The sequence below is a fragment of the Physeter macrocephalus genome, chromosome 18 (assembly GCF_002837175.3).
Source record: "Physeter macrocephalus isolate SW-GA chromosome 18, ASM283717v5, whole genome shotgun sequence".
Lineage (NCBI taxonomy): Eukaryota > Metazoa > Chordata > Mammalia > Artiodactyla > Physeteridae > Physeter > Physeter macrocephalus.
In genome coordinates this window covers 8301770-8307991 of record NC_041231.1, presented here as the reverse complement: position 1 = coordinate 8307991, position 6222 = coordinate 8301770, and the positions used below count along the sequence as shown (strand labels likewise).

At 47.1% G+C, this 6222-nt stretch overlaps 1 protein-coding gene across 11 annotated transcripts in view; it reads right to left on the bottom strand.

Moving 5' to 3' along the window:
• NR2C2 (nuclear receptor subfamily 2 group C member 2) overlaps positions 1-6222 on the bottom strand; it is a 79713-nt gene extending 73491 nt beyond the window's left edge. For 10 of the 11 annotated variants that reach the window (XR_008615847.1, XR_008615849.1, XR_008615848.1 and 7 more), the window contains exon 1: positions 5849-6222. The gene's annotated coding sequence lies outside the window, so the exon portion shown is untranslated. Of the gene's footprint in view, positions 1-1918; positions 1944-5848 lie in introns of those variants that run through there. The other variant, XR_008615856.1, reaches the window with a different exon arrangement.

Genomic DNA, 6222 nt, shown 5'->3' with positions numbered 1-6222 from the left:
AAAAAAAAAAAAAAAAAAAAAATATATATATATATATATATATATATATATATAAATTGACTATCTTTTATCTCTTCAGAAAAGAGACGTATATTATAAATTTAAAATTTCTTTAAAAAAATCTGTACTGTATTAATTATGTCATCAAACGTATTCTAATTACCACTCTTTTCAGCCAAAGGCTGACATGCACTTTGAGATACGTGCTTTTAATCTTGGTAAAAGGTGATTTTTCAGTAATTCCAGGCTTATTCACCTCATCAACCTAGTAGAAGGAAGCATTATTGCAGAAGCAATGGAGGAGTGGAGAGAAAGAGAATGAAGGCAGTACAAATGACATTTCTGAAATGTTCTACAAATAATACATAATCAGATTCACTGTACAATAAATACCACCAGGGGAAATGCATCCTGAAGCCTGCTGGCATTGTTTAACTTCTTAAGAACCATCCAATCTCAGCTGTCTATCTTTCTCAGTGGAGACCTGCCTGCCACATAGAGGTAGGCAGTTATTGGAGTTTTTATTGGAGGTACATGTGTGGGCAGCCAGGTAAGAAACTTTCCTTTTTTTTTGGCATAGCTTCTATTCAAACATGAACAATAAAAGAAAGTAAGGTGGCTCCTAGTAAAACCATAAAGTCTTCAAGTTTGTGTCTGGCCCTGCCAGCCTCTCATTTCTCTACCCACTCTTTGAATAGCATTCACTTCATTTTCCAGGCCCCAACACCTTCTCTCATACCTCCCACTAATCCAAAGAGGGAATGATATGCTCTTCTATCGTTGGCAGAAATTCCCCCCATCAATATGTTAACACTTCCAGGGATTAGAATCATCAGGGTTACTGTTGATAATTTTGGAATGAAAGGTTTCATCTCCTATTATGGACTTCAGGCCTCTTATTAGAGTGGAAGAGGTATCACACTCTGTCCCTGAGTCTGGCTTTCATGATTATAGGCTACCTGGAGCCCAGGGGTAATCAGAAAGATAGATGAGCATCTGAGCTAGCCTATTCCTTTCCCATCCTGAACAATTCCCTTCCCATCCCTCTGCTCCAAGACTCCCAGATGCTGGGGTATGAATCTGCTCTTTCTGTCCCCCTAACAGTGCCCTATGCCAATGCCCTGATCTGGACTTTTGTGTCTTCTAACCACTCCCCCCACCATCACTGTGAGCTATGCTAGTTGACTGTTCCCAGGGAGTCTTGCCTTTTTGTACAGAGCCCCTACTACTTAATGCTCTAGCACTCAGGGCACCTGAAGAAAGGATGGGAAGCAAGTAGCAGCAGTACGTGACAAGGGATATGGGGAAGGAATGGCAGGATGGGACAGAGTCACGAAAAGAATCTCAGCCCCCAGGCTATTAGGTTGAGGCAAGTGAAACTCCAACAGGTAAGAGCATATCTTTTACAACGTGTGACAGATTAGATTAAAGATGATAATCATACATGGAGGGGAAAAAGTCTACATCTAAGCTCCTCATAACCAGCAATAAAGTGAAAATAGATAAACTAACCTCTGACAGGTGAGTTTTGCATCAGGTGTGAGGCTAGACTTGATGAGCCTTAAGACGGACTCCTTCCCAAATTCTCCCTACGCAGTATTGATTAAGGGGGACTAGTATCTGCTCTAGGAGGTGCTTTGGGACTAGAGGAGCATATGGCACATAGGTAAGCAGACTTAAGGATAAAAATCCCAAACGAAAGCCCTTAATATGTGGAGACAGTCAGGCAGCTAGACACATGAGGCCAGTGTTCAGGGCCAACGTTGAAGGTGGGCTGATCCACACAGGCCCACCTGCCTTGCTCTCTATGCCATCTGGATAACAAGTGGTTCCTGTTTCTGACCCAAATCTCAATGTTGGCTCCCCGCCTCCCCATTTTACAAATGGGGAATGTATAAGCCTCAGAGAGGCTACCCACTCAAGGTTCCAGAGACAGGCGATGCACTGTCACTTGACTCCTTGGAGACAGATGCTAAAACTTCCCAGAAGTCCTCATGAAGTGACGTTATTACACATAGGGTTTTTCTTCTTTCTGTAAAGGCATGTTCATGAAAACAAAACTTCAAGGTCACCGTAAATACAACTGTTGAAAGCAATAAATAAGTAATTTAATGTTATAAGATAATATACACATACATATAAATATATATATATATTTAGCTTTTTCATTAAACTATCAGTTCTTTGGTTACCCTGAATTAGGTAGTTCAAGGAATCAAAAGTGTTGGATTGAACAAGTGATACCAAAAAATCCTTGAACAGGATAGAAAAGAAACATCCAAAAATAAATAAATAAAAGGGTGGCTGTTGTTTTAAAAATACCACAACACTTTATTTGTAAAATCTGTATTATATGTCAACAAAAATTTTCTATTTACCACGCTTTTAAGCAGAAGCTTGATATATACCTGGCAAAATGTGCTTTTAAACTTGGTAAAGCAAATACAAGGTGATTTTCAATAATTCCTTTACATGAATCAATTTATCTTTGGAAAGATAACTATTTTAAATTAATGGCTACAGAGGCTGAACTCCCAACTCTCCGCAAAGCCATTAAGTCTTCTTCTCTGTTCTTTGATCCCCTGTGATAGAATAAGACCAGCATTTTTTATTTCAAGAAAATCACACTGGTGCTTTGATTCTTCAGTTAAAGTAAATGGCATAATTACATTTGGCTGTTTATTAATGAGTTCCATGCGAACTCATTAACTTTCATGTAATTTACCTTGTAATACAACTAATTATTAAACTATCTATTTCTTGTCTCAAAAAGACTCCCCATAAATCAACACATTAAGTGTGTAAGAAAGGATTTATGTGGGTTATCTTACCCATATTCAAGTCTGCAGGCAGCGCCGTATCTGTGAGGAACCACTTCCTGAATTCATCCAAATACCATAACAGATATTTATTTTATTGCTGGCACTGCTAATAAGCCCACATAAAAAGGCACCATCGATGAGCAGCAACTTAGTTAGCAGTGATATCATAAGTTATAAACAATTCAGTCACTCAACAAGTAGTGCCAGGCACTCTGCTAAGTGCTGGAAATACAACGGTGCCCAAAATGATTCCTGCTCTCATAAGGTAAGGGGAACAGGTATCAATCAACCACATTGTGGAGTGTAACTATGAAATGAGATAAATGTTAAAAAGGAAAAGAACACAATGTAAAGTAAAAGAATCTGATCTAGACTGGCACTGGGCATCAGAAAGGGATTCCCTGAGGAAGCGATGCTTAAGCTGACATCTGCAGGACTAAGGTGTATGGGGGGCGGGGAGGCAGGGCGCAAATGAGGATTTCAGGCTGAGGGAACATCATCTGAAAGGGCCTGGGGTAAAGGTAAGCCACACTTTCAAGAAAACTGAAGGCAGGCCAGTGTGTTTTGTGCACAGGGAGCTAGGGATACATGGATAAGAAAATGATGTGAAGTCTTAGAAAGGTTTTAAAATAGAAAGCAGGCAAAGGACCTCTACCATTATATCTTGCTAGGGCTTTAACACTATAATGCTAGGGCTTTAACACTATAATGCCTGTAAGAGAATTCTGTAAATTGTAAAGCACCCCACACTTTTGTTAATAGTATTAGTTACACTACTTTGTTTTCTAAATAAACTTTTGGTCTGGATACCAAGTGACTAGCTGAAAGCAGAAGAGCCAAAACTAGTTACCCCAGTGTCCTAATGCAGTGTTTTGCCCCTACACCACACTGCCTAAAAATCTCATTGTTTGCATCACTTAACCAGTCCAATGTCTTTACCAGACAGCTAGTGCTTCATGACAACAATAGCTCCAATTGTGAGCATTTACTATACGTCACTTTTCTAAGCTCCTTATTTACATTAAACTCATTTAATCCTCAATTCTAAAAGGAAGGTTCTATTTACGGTCCAGATGAGGACAATGACCCTCAGAAAAGTTAAGTAACTTACTCAAAGTCACAGGGCTAGTAAATATTGGCACTGTTAACCACAACACTATTTAGCTTCTGCCTACAACATTTTGTATGTGTATGTATGTAGCTATATTAGGGAAAGAGGGAGAGAACAGAACTCAGGTTTTTGGAACCATATTCACATACTTGACACCCACCAATCTCTTACTCAACTAGCGCCTGGGTAATAGGGGGGCTCAGCAAATATTTGAGGAATTGAGGACGAACACAAGGGAATGACAAAGGATTTGAATCTGGAAGTAAAGTGATTTCCCGAGGCTTTCCACCAAGTCATGTATTCAACAGCTATTCATTTCATGGCTATATTTTCCTTGACTCTCTCATTGATTATTAAATTAGAGATTTATTCTTCACTACCTTTGTCATATTTCACAGACCTCAGCCTGGAGGTAGAGGGGAATAATGGACGGGACAACGAACTAGTTCTCCAGCATCACTCACACCAAACGCCTTCCCTCCTGGGGTTTTGCATTTGCTGTTTTCTCTCTCACGCTATTCCTTCCTTGGGTGCCTCCATTCAAACATCACGTCCTCACGGAGGCCTTCCCCGACCATACAATCGCAGTTGCGTCGGGCCTTCAGTACATCCAGTTTCACTTCACTTCCTTCACAGGATTTACCACTCTCCGAAATCACCTCTTTAACTGTCTATTCACCCTACCCCCAATTATAGGAGGGCAGGGGCCTGGTCTAGCTGGTTCTCTAGATGTATCCCCAGTGCCCCAGACTAAGCAAATACGTATGTAATCAACGAATGGTAAGAGAACACTCCAGATTCCCCTCTGTTCTCTCAAGCCCTCGATACCCTTAGGCTTTCCACTCCGGGTGGCTCCACACTCCATTTTCAACAACAACACCATTTTTCCGTTACTCTGAGGTTCGGAAAGTAGCCTGGACTCCATTTTCTGAGTTGAGCCCCTCAAACGATCTGAGAAGGGAGGTCCGGCCTGACAAGAACGCCCATCCTTCCATTTCACAGTCGATGAAATTGAGCCTCAAGGGGAATATACGGGCAGGAGCCCTAAGGTGTCCAGATTCCAAAAAGCCCTTCCCACGAGCCAGCGCCCTGGGTTCAGGATGCTTCATCACCTTTATTACTATTGTCCCACAGCACTCATTCTGGACGCGTTCCACGCGGAGGACGCGCCCGGGCCCTAGCCGCGCGCCCCACGCTCACCCGGCCGCGCCCCCGCCCCGCCCCCGGCACCCTGGCCCCACGTCGCGCCCCGGCTTCTGCTCCCACCCCGCCAGGGCTCCCGCGACGCGCGGGGTCCGCCCCCTACCGACAGAACCAGTCAGTAAAGCCTCGGGGGGCGGCGCCGCGGGGCCCCGGCCCTCCTATCTGGGCGCCAACTGGCCCGCCCAGCTGTCGCTCACAAGCTCGAGCCCTGCACCCGCCTTCCTCCCTTTCCTCCACCCTCCCGTTCAGGAAAAAACGGCGGTTGGGCCGCGGCGGTCGCCAACTGCGGGCGGGAAGCGGAGGGTAGAGGAGCCGGGGAGCGAGGGAAGGAGGGACTGCAGAAAGGAGGAGGCGATAAAGGAGGAGGAGGGGAACCTGGCCCAGCAGGAGCCATCTCCGCCGAGAACAAAATGGCGGCGTTGGCGGAGGGCCAACTGTGAGGCGGGGCCGCGGCCGTCCCCTTCCGCCCCCACCCTCGTGCCGGCCGGGCCGGTCAGGGGTAGCCCGCTTGCTTCGCCGGCCGCGGGCGGGGAGGGGAGGGGAGGGGAGCGGCCCGGCCCACTATGCAAAGCGGTTGGCGCCGGCGCCGCCGCCCCGTGGCAAAGGTAAAAGGGTCGGGTTCAGCCGCCGTCGCGGCGCCTCCATGTCCGCGCGCCAGGACCGCCCCCTCCGCCGCCGGCCCGAGCCCGCCCCGGCCTTTTTTCAATTTTACCTCAGGATTTGGCGCCAAAGCGACCTCGAAGCAGGTCCCGTGTCTGCGGCGGGCGGCCCCCGGCGCGGAGGGCAGGGCGCGGGGAGGCCGGCTTCCCGGCGTCGGTGGATGGCGGGAGCCCCGGGCCGCGGGCTCGCAGGTCAGCGGGCGAGAGACGAGACGCCCAGGGGGGAGCGGGGCGGCGAGGGCGGGCCCGGAGGCGCCGCCGGGGTCGCGGGGAAGGAGGGGTTTGTTATTGTTTTTGTCAGTGAAAGGTCAGAGTTCGTGACCCCGGTGCCGCCGCCGCCGCCGCCGCCCGCGCGCTGGTAGGAGGAGGGCGAATGTTCTTCTTCCTCTTCCCAGAGCCAGCCTCGCCGCGGCCGCGGGGGGCGGGC